The following is a 17499-nucleotide window of genomic DNA, read 5'->3' as shown; positions in this document are numbered from 1 at the left end:
CAGCCTCATCTCACTCAAATTCATCACATGAATACAAACCTTTTATTTCATAAAATTACCACTTCAAACTATTTCTTTCACTTCCTTTTAGATCCTCAGTCCATTTTAAATCCCAGCTGCTAATATCCTGGTTGGGACTTGCCTTATAAACTGATTGGGTCACAATCAGAAGACACTGTGACCAAGTTTAGTAATTTCTATGGTAAATTTCTACTATCTTTATCTCCTCTACCGTACCCTTTAATTTTAGTTAGGCCATAAAGCTGAAGGATATGTTTTCCATTTCTTTTCTGGCCTCTTCAGCACTTAATATAATGATATATATTCAGTTAGGACTTAATAAATGCTAAATCAGATTTAATCCTCATCCCTTCTTTTCCCTGAATTCCTCAAGCCATCAATAAATACTGGGGGAAGTATCAGAGCTATACATGCTCAGAAGCTAATAAGGGAGCAGCTGAATAGGGGTGCTTGGGTTTTTAAATATTTTTTCTCCATTTTCACTGGCTGGCATTCAAGCACTGAAACTGGTGCTCAGCAGCTACCTTCCTAGAGACCAAGGTAGCTGATATTCTTTCTGCCATTGGTCATGCTCTTTTGTGAATCCCAACCACTTTCTATGCACAAGAACCAGTACGGACTAACCCAGGTGGCCTTATCTGGGTCGACTTTACAATGGTAGTAAGGTTTTTTGCTTCAGGGGTTTGAATAAATCGAATCAGGTAGTTTCAGCCAACCTCCAAAACTATGGCCAAGCAGTCATTAAGCAGGGTCAGAGAGAAGGGAGGCAAGCCTGGCAGAGATGAGACACACTTAAAGAACAGCTACCCTCTAGCCCCCATGCTAGCTTGAGCCAAAACTTGTTTTCTGAGGACGGTGTTTTAAAGTTGATTCTTCTAGCAATCAACACTCAAGCTGATTTTAAGAGTTAACAAATACACCACCTCCTAGGTTTTCTGGGTACATTAACTAAAGCCTCATCTTGGCTAGGGAGGATTTAAAAAGCAAAGAAAGCCCCCATCCATCTTAGCCATTCATGAAATCAATTGTTTTTAAAGACAGCAAACTACTTTAGAGTGAACCGAGTTAAACCTACCTACTGAAGTCAAACGGTCCACCGCAAATGAAAAAAAATCTAATTAATATATGAAAAGAAAAGGGACAAATAAAAAACATAGTAACATAAGAATAGTGCTACACAACAAAGCATTCAATAAAACTAGCAATGGAGATAACTGAAGGCATTTCATCAATTTAATACATACATATCACTATTTTACTCTGTCTTTATACTTCTCTTTTGATGTTCCAGTCAGCAGAAATGTATTTATATGGTTTTTTTTCTTAATTCAGTCTCACATAAGAGTCCAAACAGTACTACAGAGAGCAATTTAACTGGTATCTGACATCTGTGTTTAAGCAGCAATCTATGTAACACACCTAATTTCTTCATTCTATGAATACTACCACTGACACTATGAAGGAAATGCCGAGTACCATTAACGAACCTATCTTCAGATAGTAACAATTCTGACATTACCTTTAGATTGACTGGTTTAACTAGAAAACGTTATACTATACTAGCGCTAGCCAAAAACAGGAAAACACAATCCCTAATGATGGAAAACACAAATACATACCTTGAACTCGCTGAAGTTTAGGTTTTGCAAATGCCATTGGCAAATTCAGAGGAATGTAATGTTCGTGATTGCAAACTGTTTGCAGAAATTCAAACTTGTATTCAGCCAGGACCTAAACACAAAGAAATTATACAAGAACTCCTACTTAGTAGTCATTTACTATTTTAGTAATTAAATACAGTGCATTAATTTTCAAAACAGAAGTGTTTAGTATTTTAGGCATACCTTAAAATGTGACCTGTGCAGTAAAGAGTTAACATAGCAGGTCTAAGACTGCTCACCTTAAAAAGACCTGCTTGCATGGTTGGTCATTGGCTGGCATTTGGGAAATTGGATTTTTTTTAATTCTATACGTTTCAGGTATACAACATTATAATTTGACATCTGTATACACTACAAAGTGATCATCACCACAAGTCTAGTTGCCATCCATCAGCATTCAGTTTACACCCCCTTCACCATTCTGCCCACCCCCCAACCTCTTCCCGTCTGGTAATCATTAATCTGTTCTCTGTATCTATGAGTTTGTTTTGGGTTTTTTTTGTTCATTTCTCTTTTTAGATTCCACATGTGAGCGAAATCATATGGTATTTATCTTTCCATCTGACTTATTTCACTTAGCATAATACTTTTAAGGTCCATCCACATTGTAAAATGGCAGGATTTCATTCTTTTTTGTTTGAGTAGTATTCCATTTTATATATATACACATACAAAGACACACACACACTTACACACATATATACCACATCTTCTTTATCCATTCATCCATCAATGGACATTTAGGTTATTTCCATATCTTGGCGACTGTAAGTGATGCCACAGTGAACATAGGGGTGCATATCATTTTGAATTAGTGTTTTAATGTTCTTTGGATAGATACCCAGAAGTGGAAAAGTTGGGTCATATTATGGTAGTTCTATTCCTAATTTTTTGAGGAATCTCCATTCTGTTTTCCACAGTGGCTACACCAATTCACAGTCCCACAAACAGTGTACGAGGGTTCCCATTTCTCCACATCCTCTCTAACATTTGTTATTTCTTGTCTTTTCAATAATAGCCATTCTAACAGATTACGAGGTGATGTCTCATTGTGGTTTTGATCTGTGTTTCCCAATTAGTGATGCTGAACATCTTTCCATGTGCTGTTGGCCATCTGTATGTCTTCTTTAGAAAAATGTCTATTCAGATCCTCTGCCCATTCTTAAATCAGATTGTTTTTGTTGTTGTTGAATTGTATTAGTTCATTATATATTTTGGATATTAACCCCTTGATGGATATATGATTTGCAAATATCTTCTCCCATTTAGTAGGCTGCCTTTTCATTTTGATGATGGTTTCCATCACTGTGTAAAAGCTTTTTAGTTTGATGCAGTCCCATTTGCTTATTTTTGCTTTTGTTTCCTTTGCCTTTGGAGTCAGATCCACAAAAATATCACTAAGATGGATGTCAATAAGGTTACTGCCTACGTCTTCTTCTAGGAATTTTATGATTTCAGGTCTTACATTCAAGTCTTTACTCCATTTTGAGTTAATTTTTGTGTTATGATGTAAGAGAGCGGTCTAGTTTCATTCTTTTACATGTGGCTGTCTAGTTTTCCCAACACCTTTCATTGAAGAGACTGTCTTTTCTCCATTGTATGTGCTTTGCTCCTTTGTTGTAACTTAATTGTTCATATATGTATGGGTTTATTTCTGGGCTCTCAGTTTTGTTCTGCTCATCTGTGTATCTGTTTTTATGCCAGTCCCATACTGTTTTGATTATGATAGCTTTGTAGTATAGTTTGGAATCAGGGAGCATGATACCTCCAGTTCTGTTCTTTCTCAGACTGTTTTGGCTATTCAGGATCTTTTGTGGTTTTATACAAAATTTTAGAATTATTTGTTCTAGTTCTGTGAAATATACCACTGGAATTTTGATAGGGAATACACTGAATCTGTAGATTGCTTTGGGTTGTATGAACATTTTAACAATATTAATTCTTCCAATCCATGATTATGGAATATTTCCATTTATTTGTGGCTTCTTCATTTTCTTTCATCAGTGTCTTATAGTTTTCTGTGTACAGGTCTTTCACCTCCTTGGTTAAACTTATTCCTAGGTATTTTATTCTTTTTGATGCAATTGTAAGTGGGATTGTTTTCTTAATTTCGCTGATAGTTTGTTATTAGTGTATAGAAATACCACAGATTTCTGTATGCTGATTTTGTATCATACAACATTACTGAATTCATTTATTAGTTCTAACAGAGTTTTGGTGTAGTCTTTAGGGTTTTCTGTATGTATTATCATGTCATCTGCAAATAGCGACAGTTTTACTTCTTTTCCAATCTGGATGCCTTTTATTTCTTTTTGTCGCCTAATTTCTGTGGGCACCCTTGTCTTGTTCCTGATTTTTTTTTTTTTTTTTTTTGGCTGCGTTGGATCTTTGTTGCTGCGTGCGGGCTTTCTCTAGTTGCAGCAAGCAGGCGCTACTCTTCGTTGTGGTGCACGGGCTTCTCATTGCAGTGGCTTCTCTTGTTGCGGAGCACAGGCTCTAGGCACACGGGCTTCAGTAGTTGTGGCACGTGGGCTCAGTAGTTGTGGCTCACGGGCTCTAGAGTACAGGCTCAGTAGTCGTGGCACATGGGCTTAGTTGCTCCACGGCATGTGGAATCTTCCTGGGCCAGGGATCGAACCCATGTCCCCTGCATTGGCAGGCAGATTCTTAACTACTGTGCCACCAGGGAAGCCCCTTGTTCCTGATCTTAGAGGAAAAGCTTTCAGTTTTTCACTGTTGAGTATGATGTTAGCTATGGGTTTGTCATATATGGACTTTATTATGTTAAGTTATGTTCCCTCTATACTCACTGTTGAGAGTTTTTATCATAAATGGATGTCGAATTTTAGCAAATGCTTCTTCTGCATCTATTGAGATGACCATATGATTTTTATCCTTCATTTTATTAATGTGATGAATCGGGTTGACTGATTTGTGGATGTTGACCCATCCTTGTATCCCTGGATTAAATCCCACTTGATCATGTTGTATGACACTTTTAATGTATTGTTGAATTCAGTTTGCTAATATTTTGTTGAGGATTTTTGAGTCTATGTTCATCAAAGATATTGGCCTGTGATTTTCTGTTTTGTGGTGTGGGAAATTAGATCTTGAAACAAACATTTCCTACATGATAAGACTGTGCCTTCTGTGCCAACCTGTTCAGCAGTGTGCAAACCATGTGATTTATGGTGAACATCTGCCTTCCTATCCTTTCCAAGACTCTGGAAATTTTGACCAGCCTCAAATACATAACTAGCCCCCAACAAAACCCCTAAGCCCTGAGTCTCAAATGGGCTTCCCTAAAGAGAAATGTTGCACGCACGTGGCTCAATTTTCACTGCTGGAGAGAGGATGTGCTCTATGTGACCCTTCACAGGAGGGAGGGCACTCAGGAAGACTACATGTAGATTGCCAAGGACCCCACTTGATGTCTTTTCCCCTTATTGATCCAACTGAGCATCCTTTTTGTGTCACTGTAATGAATCTTAGCCATGAGTACGTCCTGTGAGTCATTCTAGTGAACCATCAAACATGGAGTAGTATTGGGGACCCCCAAAACACTATCCATTATTCCCTGCTTTGAGGTATAACTCTAGTCAAAGCACCTAAATGAAAACAGCAGTTCCAAATCCTCCAGAGGAGAATGTCACCATTGTTCTCACACTCTAATGTCTGACACCCACTGCAGTTATGTCCTTATAACTTACCTTAGGATCTTTGGGGCTGAATCCAGATATATAGTCATTTATCAAATTGAAAACAAATCCTCTATCCATTAGTGTCAGACAGCGCTATAGAAACCAAATCAAAATGAACAGTTAGTTACATAATTCTAAAGGTCTGTCAAGTTTTTAAAATTCAAAAAGTTTTAAATTTTTTCCACATTAAGGGGATGACATTCTCACTTTCACAGATAATAGAAAAACTTTCAGAGATTTAGGTGACCTTAAAGAGATAAAATGGGACTTCCCTGGTGGCACAATGGTTAAGAATCTGCCTGCCAATGCAGGGGACACGGGTTCGATCCCTGGTCTGGGAAGATCCCACATGCTGCGGAGCAACTAAGCCCGTGTGCCACAACTACTGAGCCTGCACTATAGAGCCTGCAAGTCACAATTACTGAGCCAGCGTGCCACAACTACTGAAGCCTGCACGCCTAGAGCCCGTGCTCCACAACAAGAAGCCACCACAATGAGAAGCATGCACACCGCAACTAGAGAGAGCCTGAGCACAGCAATGAAGACCCAATGCAGCCAAAAATAAATAAATTTATTTTTTTAAAAAAGAGAGAGATAAAGGGCAAATGACTTATCATTGGAATTGGGACTCAACTGTATAATTTTCAAACTAAGATATATATACATATATATATATACATACACAAATACATGTATACATATATACACACATATATGTATATAAACATATACGCATATATATTGATATGTAATCTATTAGCTATACTGCCTCATTTTGGTTAACTCTCAAAGCTCAAAGTGAACTGGAGGGTGGTTAGTGGGGCTTACCTATGTGAACATTTCAGGCCAAAAGTGAAGTTTTTCTTTGGGTCCTGTGAAGTCTTGGCCTACAAAACATTCTTCCTCTGTGACAACCCTACTAGTTGTTCATATGTTCCTGCTATCGCTCTCCTGGTTAAGGCTTTCATTACCTTGCAACTGCACAACTGCAGTTATCCTCCAAACCTGTCTTCCTGCCACTAATCTTTCCATCCAACTGCTTCCAGATTAATCTCTAAGTCCTAGCCCTAATCATGTCACCTTTCTTCCCAAAAGCTTTCAACAGTTTCCTATTGCCTCTAATATAATTTCAAACTCCTTAGCTTGGCATTCAAGGGCACTCACAATCTTGTCCCAACCTACTTTTCCAGTTTTATTTCCCAATACAGCTCATCTACTTATTACCCACTGAAGATGCACTGTGCATTCCCACCTCTGGGTCTCTGCTCATGCCAGGTCTAGCTAGCAATTCTATCACTGCTTCTACATAATCCTGCCCATTCTTCAATGATGAAGCCCATTTTCATTAACCACCTTGGTCTACAGGGCCCTTTAAACACTTTATACTAGCTTGTATTTTCCTTATTATTTTCCTGTTTTTACCTAGAGAGGACAATAGGAATGATCTCTTTTTCTTATGTTCTCCATGGTACCTACAGTAACCCTGTGAAATAGAAGGAACTCAATATTTGATTAATCAGCCATTTGCATCTCACTTCTCATCTCTCCTTTCAACTTCCACTGCCTCATCACCTCTCACCTGGATTAATGAGGTAGGCTTATATTTATCTGTTCATCCAAAAACATTTTGAGGATCTACTGTGTTTGAAACAAAGCATTACATTCTAGAGAAATACAAAGGTGAATAAGATATGGTCTTTAGTCTTGTCTAATGGTAAAGACAAATAAACAAATAATTAAAATACAGCACAATAAAAAGTTATACAAGTATGTAAAGGACGGGTAAACAACAGAAGGGGTGATCAGCCCTGTGTGGGAAGGTTAGGAAAGAGTTGAGCCTAAAAGATGAATGGACTCTGCCAGGCAGACAAGGGGGAAAGACTGGTCTTCTAACTGGTTGCCTTGACTCTGGCTTTTTCCTCACCTCTTCCAAAATCTTTGGTATATAGATAGCTCCATGGCACATAGCTCCGAATCTAAATCCCTTAGCCTGACATTCAAGGCCTTTCATCATCTGGCATCAGATGGTCTTTCCAGCTCTACCTCCACACATCCTAAACTCTGCACAATGACTTTCTTGCTCCTCCCCGAACAATTCTTGAATGCATATATCTCATCTTTGCTCATGAATCCTCTACCTGAAACACGCTCAACCCTGTCTTGGGGAACTATTCTTCTAGTCTCTGTTCATACTACCTGGTCCTAATCCCTCCCTTTCTTGTTTTCTGATTGTATTTTGTTTGTATTTTCAGTATAGCAGTCATCACACTTGATCTTGTATATGTATTTGAATATAATTACAGAGATAGCCTCTCACATCTTTGGATTCTCACATAGAAGACAGACAAATGTTTGTTGACTTGAATGAGGTAAATACTGCTACTAAATCGACTATGTTCTATTCCGTTTACATAGCAAACTTTAAGTTTAAACTCCATGGAAGAAACGGAGATTTTATATTTCAAATAGTCTCATCTTTACTTTAAAAAGATATGTGGATGTTTGGTTTTTAATACACAAAAGGGCTCATGTAATAGTGTTAAAACTTTGTTTTAATTCTGGTAAACAGAGGTCTTACATCAGAAAATCATGCTCTGGAGATCTGAAACCTAGTTGTGAATTTTTAATAAGAAAACAAGGGTATGTGAGATACTAAAACTGCTTGGGTCGATTATTGACTATGAGGTTCTTAAGATAAGGTTGAGACATGCTGAAAGGCTGTGAGAAGATGGGGAGTGGAGAGAAGTAAAAACTAAGTGCCTTACAAATCCATGCCCCTTCTCTGCAGCAAATCAAATATTATTATTACCCACTTTCTAGAACAATCACATTCCAGCATTGCCCCTTACATATGGAGAATAAAAATACAACAACGAGAAATGTGCTATCTTTCATAAATATAGGAGTTTCTGATATCTCTCAAGATAGTCTCATTGACCAAACTCAACCATTTTCATTTACATGTATTAGCAATAAGTAGATGGTGATTATATTAGCAATGTGTAGACTGTGCCTTTAGTTCAAGAGTTACAAACTCAGAGGCCAACAGGGTCAGAGAACCTATTTAAATGTATAAAGAGTGTCGGGGTATATTAAGGAGTGGTGGGGTTTGTGGCAACATAGAAAGTACATGCCCCACCTAAAGGCATTCAAATTAATATTTCTGAGAAACACCATGTAAAACCAGCAAGACGTGCCTTCTGGTTAAGCCACCTATGTGGGACCTCTGGTTTAAATAATTAACCATTGGGGGTGGGGGATCAAACATGGCTGTTTAACTGAATTGATGGATTAACTCAGTCAAAAGTTTCTCCAGCAGCCTAGCTGAGTCTCTAGAAAGTAGGTAATTTTTTTTCTTTGGCTTTAAAGACCATATTGATGAAGAATAATTCCTTACCATGTTCTGGCTGCCTTTAACTCACCTTCAGGATGCTAGCCAAACTATAATTGACGTTTCTGGACTCATCAGGAATCTCTGCATAGTGAATAGTCACGTGAGGAATTACTGCAAGAAACAATGAATGTAAGACATGATGATACGCCTCAGAAAATCTCTGGCCTATGGGAAGCTTAAATTAAATAGGCATAGAAAAAAGAGTTGCAAAAGATCTAAATCAATTGCTGTTTTTATTTTCAGACACATTCTGTACAAAAATGTGTTTTTAACTGGAGTTTAATTTTTCTCCCAACTTAAAAATTACATGGCTAGTTCAGTGTATACTTTAGATCATTATAGGAACTATCTGGACATCTAATACCATAACTGACTGAAATCATGAACAAGAGTAGGTCATTCTGACCCGACTTTGGAATCGTGCTCCTGAGATACAGACACATCCATTTTTCATTCCATGTTTTTCCTGACACACAAAGTATACATGTATCCATGCATCTCAATTTTAGTAAACCTGCTCTGTGAAGATTCTGATAAACATGATAAGTATGAGGTGAATATTTTTTACTTCACAAATCTTAGCTTTCAATTCCTATAGCTAAGAAAATTTCTTTGTACTTTCGAAAGAGTTTAAAAATATGACTAAATGTATACAGCACATGCCAGGAACACATGTATTATTAAATAAAGTGTTTTTAACTTTGTACATGCCTTCGACCTTTCTAAGAGAATGGTTCTTTCTTATTTGGTACTTGTTCTTCTTCCAAATGAATGTTCTGACATAGACATTTTAAAACCACAAGACAAAGGGAAAGCTTCAAAGATAATACATTTAACATGGCAAATACCTCACAGGAAACAATCTATGTGGAAGAGTCTCTGACGATTAGACTTTGAAAACAAATGAACTGTCAGATTTTTGCAATACATCCATTGTTTGTTTGCTTGTTTTCAGCAAAATTGAAAAGCTAAGGGCTAAGAGCCCTTAAAATATAAAAGAGGATTTGCATGTCATGGCTACCTGTGAATAAGATTAGCCTTCTTTGTCTATGTTAAATATTATTCTTGAGCCTACTTACCTTAATTTTATTCTCTTCCAACAAGTATGTGGCCATAGACTTTGCAATAATTTCAAAGAAAAACCATGAGTACTAAAATAAACAAATCAATCATTAACAGTTACCCAAATCCTTGAAGCTTAGCAGAGGTTGACAAATCACTATGGATTTTGTCTCTGAACTTTAGTAACATTTTAAAGTGATCGCAATTGTCCAAGTCCCACAGGATACCTTCAAATTGTGTTGGCAAAAAGGTAGTAGTATACCTTAGGGCTGGCTGGTGATGTACAAAGGCTGTTTGGTGGGAATGTTTAACTCAGTGGGGAGGGGTGTTTTATCAATGACACTGCTTTGATTTGCCTGCATGTGGTGATAAGAGCAAACCAACTTTTAGTCTACTTTAGTACTGCTTTTAAATTCTCTATAGACAATGAATTGTATTATGGCCTGCACCCAGTGGGGGACCCAACCCTGCCCTTGGTACAACACTGGGGCCAGCCCAAGTAGCAGAGGTGTTTGTGTAAATGTAATTTGAAGGGTACAGAGAAGCCTCAAGCAGATACATCCCAAAATACCCAAAATTGAAATTCTACCATTATTAACAGGAATAGTAAAAACATGACAATAATAAGAGCCACCATTTGAGTGCCTACTATGTGCCAGAAACAACATGTTAAATGCTTTGCTTATATTTTAGAAATGAGGAAGTGGAGGCTCAGGACTGCTAAATAACAGGCTCCAGGTCACAGAACTATTATGCAGTGAATAGAGGATTCTAGCCCAGGTCTATCTCCTCCAAAATTCTTTCTATTACACATTCGACTGTGGGCAGGATGGGGTGGGAAGGGTGAAGGGAATGAAGGAGGTTCTGTGGAGAACTTGGGGGAAAAGGATGTGTAGGTAAAGTGGTGAGGAAAAGGAAAGTCACATGAGGAAACGATGAAAGACTAGAAGTGAAATGGGAGGGTATCAAACAAGCATATCTCTGGCTGCTTTTCTTGCCTGCCGTGTCCTGTGCCCTTACCTTTAGCAGTTTGTTTATTGCTAAAAAGTCTGCAGACTGTTTCAATACTGCTATCATTGTAGTAGCCAGAGTTTCATGTATCAGCTGGGCCTGAGGAGTACTGGGTTTTTCAGGTCGGAAGCTATACTACAATCAAAGAAAACGAGCTGTGAGACAAAATTCTCTCAGAAGACAAACTGCTCAGAAAGAAAGCTTTACTCCACAAGCCTTTATGAAGGATCTTAAATAATTATCCAAGCCTTCTTCATGGCACTTTGATACAATATGTAAGAGAACCCTGAAACAACATTCACAAAAGTCAGCATGTCAGGCTACAATTAACCACTATAGTTTGATTGTTCGATAAAACCATCATACTTAACCCTAAAAATACCTAATACTGCCTAAATAATTAAAGGTGAGATGACTGCATTAAATGTCATCTTAGTTTGGGTCTAACAGAGATTTCAGCATCTAACATGCTCAGGGTCTTGTAAAATATGTTTCCTGGTTCAAAAGACGGATATTTTATTTTGGCAACCCAGATATTTCATCTCCTTTCTAAACCACATTTGAAGTATGGTCATAACTACCATATAGTAAAAAAAAAAAAAAAAAAAACCTTCAGTAAGGTAAATATTGAAATCCCCTCTAGTGAGAATAAAAGGAAAAGAATAGAAAAAAACGTTAAGCATGACAACAGATGGGGGAAAAGGGAAGGGAGAGACAGAGCAGGTATAATGATATGAACTAAAATTGGAAGTAAACCTAAGATTCATAGAAAGTTTTAAAATTATGAGACCAGCAGTGGTTCTCCAACTTTAGCGTGCCTCAGAAACACCTGGAGGGTAAAGTGCTCACCCCTCTCCCAGAGTTTCTGATTTTTTAGGTCTGGGGTGAAGTTCAATGATTAGCATTTTTAATAAGCTCCTAGGTGATATTGATGCTGCTGGTCTGGGAACCACATTTTGAGAACAACTGGACTAGAATAATGCTTTTTAAATTTGCAACCAGACTATGCCCAGCAGCAGAGAAGAGCAAACAGTATGGAGGTGTGTGGTGCTTCAGCCCTGAGGCTCCAGAGAGGCTCAACAGAAGTGGCAACAGCAGAAGCAGCAAAGCCAGAAAGAGCCAGCACTGAGCTCACAATTTTTTGGAAAACTCCTGTTTTAATTTCAAAATACAGGTGCATTTTGCATCCTACTCTACAATATATCCTTGTTTGTTTTCATATAAAAAGAACACTCCATTATTCTTTCGAGTACAATTTGATGGCCTAGGGCAACTCTGTCCAATGTGAGAGCCGCTCGTCACAAGTGGCGATTAAATGAATTAAAATTAACTACGATTAACACTTCAGTTCCTGGGCTTCCCCGGTGGCGCAGTGGTTGAGAGTCCGCCTGCCGATGCAGGGGACACGGGTTCGTGCCCCGGTCTGGGAGGATCCCACATGCCGCGGAGCGGCTGGGCCCGTGAGCCATGGCCGCTGGGCCTGCGCGTCCGGAGCCTGTGCTCCGCAACAGGAGAGGCCACAGCGGTGAGAGGCCCGCGTACCACAAGGAAAAACAAAACAAAACAAAACAAAAACTTCAGTTCCTCAGTTACACTAGCCACATTTCAAGTGCTCAACAGCTAAATGTGGCTAATGGCCACCATATTGGAAAGCACAGGTATAGAACATTTCCACGACTGGAGAAAGTTGTATTGGACAAGACTGGTCAAGGGCAATGGTTCTCAAACTCCCTTGCATTAGGGAATCATCAGGGAAACTTAAAAAAAAAATACTGATGCTGAGTTCCACCTTCAGAGATTCTGGTTTAATTGGTATGAAGTATGGTCCGGGAACAGACATTTTTAAAAGTTTCTAACATGCAGCAGCTTTAGAACCTCTGGTTGAGGAAGTTTATCCTATGGTTTCTGGTATCACCTGTCCCTGGGGATATAAGTCCCCTGGTATGAGAAGTATGAAACTAGAGAAAACTGATATTAGATTTCTGACTTTGGGGTTCTCATTTGGAAGATAAATTTATATTTCAAATGAAGAAATGCAAAAGGAAACAAAAGTTGCTTCTTGGTATTATGACACTGAAACTCACATGGTGCAGTTGATAGGCACGTCATCTTCATGGGTCATATTTGTGAGGACTCGGAAGAGTTGCATAAGAATTACAGGTAGAAACTGTATCATGACTTGGATCTCCATGGCATGCAAACACTAAAATAAGTCATTATTAGTTATGAAAATAAACCAAAATATGATATAACTTGCAAAGGTGAAACAACAAAAAATTAAGTAATGAAAACTACATTCACTAGAATATAAGCTCACTTTAAACATGAGCTTCAGGGGATAGGGGACTTTGTCAGTTACTTTAGCCACATCTCTATTTTGGCACTCAGATTCTGTTAGTTCATTTAATATTAAATGCTCTATTGAAGATAAGTATAACTGGGATCAACAGGTTTTGGAATAAAGACAACAGACTCTTGGTAAACCAACACTTAATCGGGGCGAGGAGCAGGCATGTTTGGAGGTAATGGAGACGGGCCTACCAGCCCTCAAGTTCGTGTGTTTTACAGGGGCAAGTGGGCCATTACTTTGTGGCGAGAAGCTACATGGGATTCAATAAAGTGTGTTTCTATATATAATTGGCTTTACATTAGCACCATCCACAAGCTGAGGCAGTTCTGCATTCTAACATCTCACAATACATTTTTTCAAAGTGCTAACACTCATCTCTACTGATCAGTATCTTGACATCAAAAAGAAGAAATATGTCCGTGTATATATAGAAATGATACAAGCAGCTAAATATGTAAAATGTCTTTCTTCTTACTTCCCTTCTCTCCGCATTCATTTATTCACTCATTCATTCACTCACTCATTTAGTCAACTGGCCAACCAAAAAAACCTCACTGAGCACCTTCTACACCAATTCAATATTTAGCGCCCTGGGAAATACAGACACGGGTAAAACAAGTCTCTGTACTAAGGAACTCAGCATTTATCTTTCATAGGCTCCCTTACTCTTGCTCTATGTTGCCATCCTTACTCTCAGCATCCCTTTTCAGGCTTTTCTCATCTATATTTGAATCATCTCAACAGTGACCTCTGAGATTTCCGGGCAGCCTCTCTTCAATCGGATGCATAAGGCAAGAAACTGAGCTCAGGGAACCCATGGTCTATCCTTCAGGTTTTTCCTTCCTTTTGCCCTCTCTCTTCTATCCTTACAGCCATCGCCCTTTTTCAGAACTCTAACCTATAACCAAAATAGTCTAATAATTTTCTAGTAGGTCTATGTACACTTTCTCCTCACTCCCAATATGTCTCTCATTTCCAAAACTTAATCCTCCTCAAATAGGGGTTACATCAGGCCACCTTGTGCCACCAACAAGAATCTTTTGATGCTTCCCCATGACCTAGGGCAGTGGTTCTCAACCAGAGACCATGTGCCACAACCCAACCCCAATGTCCGGAGACGTTTTTGAGCTGTCACAATTGGTGGGGGTGCTACTGACATCTAGTGGATAGGCCAGAGATGCTTCTAAACACCCTCCAGTGAACAGGACAGCCCTTTACAACAAAGACTTATCCTGCCCCAAATGTCAATAGTGCCAAGTTTGAGAAACTCTGACCCAGGTATTAAGTCTAAGTTACTTAAGACCCAGCTTACACTCTTAACCTTAACACTCATCATTCTTCACGAGGCCACACTGGTGCCTTGACTGCTCCTTGAATATATCAATGCACTGCTACCTTTGTTCACACTTTGTAGCCAAATCCTCGCCACCCTTCCCAGTCAAGTTCAAACCCCCAGTTCAGTGAAGCCATTCATTCACTCATTCAACAAAGGCATACTGAATGAACTTTCAATTGCCAAGCACATCAAAAAAACATGGTTCCTACCATCAAGAAGTTCACAGACTGTGTGGGGAAAACACATGGAACTAAATCACTGCGATACAAACACTAAACAGTACAACAGCGGTATATACAAGGCGTACAGAGGAAGAAGCAGCCGAGTCTGCCAGTGAGGAGGGAATGTCATATGAGGCTTCAGAAAGGAGGAAGGTTCAAGGATCGTAAGTAGGATCACATCAAGTAGAAAAGAGAGACGGACCTTCCATGCAGAAGTGATCTCCCTGCACCAGTACTGTTCCTCTGGAATTTATTCTCCACACAGCAGCCAGAGGGTTCTTTTGGAAAGGCAAATTCCACAATGTCATTTCCCTCTGCTACAAACAAAATCAACCACCATGAACAAAAAGTTGTGAAGGGCTCCCCATCCTACATGTACCCTGCCTATCACTCCCCACTCATCTGAGGCCATCCTCCTGCTTTGCTGCTCAATGTGCTCTAGCTACGTTGTCTTTGTTTTTCTTCTTTCCACACATCCCACTGCAAAGTGTTTACACCTGCTGCAATATTCTGTCATCCTTTTACACAGCTTTATCACCTATGGCTGTCTTCCTCCCATCAGCTTCTTTTCAGCTTGAAATGGTGTCATCTCCTAGACAGGCCTTCCCTGACAAGTCCATCTTGACTGCACTCCTGGTCATGCTAGAGCCCATTAACCTGTTCTATTTTCTTCACAGCACTCATCCCTATGTAATGTGACTTGCTTATATATAATCTCTCTACCCCAACTAGAGTAGGTATGTTGTCTAACTCGTTCCCATTATAGTCCCAGCATCCAGTACAATATGTGACCCATAGTAGGTTCTCAATAAATATTTGAGGGATGACTGAATAAATGAATAAAATAAGGAACCAAAGGGATAAAGATGGGAACCCTCTAGTCTCAGTGGTTCCTCGGTTTTGTGAACTCTTAGCATTTATACCCTGTATCACGCATTTGACATTTAACTACATATTGCTTTGGACTATCATTTGTACTACTGACTTATATTGTCATTTGACTTAAGTGGATCCTGTCTCTCTGACTGGTTGTAAGATTCCTATAGACAATGAGCCTAAGTTATTCTTCTCTGCAAGCCCCACAGCATCTAGGAAAATACTGAACACATAATAAGGGCTCAACATGTAGATGGTAAAATGAAGTGATGAAACACTGTCATTTACAAGGACAACAGGTAGCAAGGTTTGATAGAAAGAAAACAGGACTAGGAGTCAAGAGACACATCAAGAGACAGGCTTGGCTCAGCTCTGCTAGTAACCAGAATGACCACAGGCAAATCACTCTCCTCGGGCCTCAGTTTCCTCATCTGTAAAACAAAATCGCTAAAGATCCCTTTCAGCGCTAACATTCCATACAGGAGTTTGGCTCTTTCTATAATCACATGACATTTCATTCACTGCCACTAGAGGGCAAGCATAGGTCACATAAATATCAGAAATTCCACACCCTTAAAAACGCAAATATGAGTACTTTCTTTTTCCTCCATTCTAAGAATACCAGTATAGGAAAATACTGTTCTGTTCAATTCTGTTAAAACTTTTACAAAGCTTCCCCACTGGAAGAAAAAGACAATGATTTCAACAGACAATGCATTCATACGTAGAGTGGGAGTTCTAGACATTACCCAAGAAAAGGATTTGAAGTTAGATGACTACTATACTTCTTAATGATAATTAAGAATCGTAGCCACCATTTATCGGCTACCTCCCTGATTCTACCCTTCCAACAATATATTTTCTGTATGGTAGGCAGAATGATACTTTACAACCAAAGTCACATCATGTCACTCCTCTGTTCAACGCTTTCCATCTCATTCAGGGTACAATTCCAACTCTCATCATGGCTTAGGAGGCCTGACCTGACCAGCAACCCAGCCACCTTTCCAATGTGAGGGCAAATCATTCTGTGTGCCAGACACACTGGAACTCCGGCTGTTCCTTGAGCACACCAAGCAAGCTCCTCAGGGCCTTTGCCCTTGCTATTCCCAGCTCTCCCCCAGAATTCCACATAGTTGGCACCCTCCTTTCCTTTAGGTCTCTGTCAAACATCACTTTACTGGAGAGCTCTTCTCTGACACTTTATCTAAAAGAGGGACTCATCACTCCTACTCCCCTGCACTATGTTTTGGTTTTCTTTATAGCACTTATTACCACCTGACATGACAAACACAGTCGGCCCTCCGTATCCACACGTTCCGCATCTGTGGATACGGAGAGCTGACTGCAAGGGACTTGAGCATCTTTGGACTTTGATATCTATGGAGGGTCCTGGAACCAATCCTCCGAGGATACAGAGGGACCACTGTGTGTGTGTGTGTGTGTATGTGTGTGTGTGTGTGTGTGTGTGTGTGCATTTGTTTATGTGTTTATTGTCCATCTGTCTCCACAACAAAGTAAGCTCCTTGAAAGCAGGGATACTGTTTGTTTTTTTCATTTATCCTCCCAATGTTTAGAATGAAGCCTGGCCCATAGGATGCACTCAAGAAAAAAGTGCGGAATGAATGAATACTATATAGCAGATGCTTTATCTCACTGAGGCCTCGTAACCACCCTACAAGTGGGTTGTTTTTTTTGTTTTGTTTTTTAACATCTTTATTGGAGTATAATTGCTTTACAATGGTGTGTTAGTTTCTGCTGTATAACAAAGGGTATCAGCTATACATACACATCTATCCCCATATCTCTTCCCTCTTGCGTCTCCCTCCCACCCTCCCTATCCCACCCCTCTAGGTGGTCACAAAG

The sequence above is a fragment of the Delphinus delphis genome, chromosome X (assembly GCF_949987515.2).
Source record: "Delphinus delphis chromosome X, mDelDel1.2, whole genome shotgun sequence".
Taxonomy (NCBI): Eukaryota; Metazoa; Chordata; class Mammalia; order Artiodactyla; family Delphinidae; genus Delphinus; species Delphinus delphis.
This window is presented reverse-complemented; position numbering follows the sequence as displayed.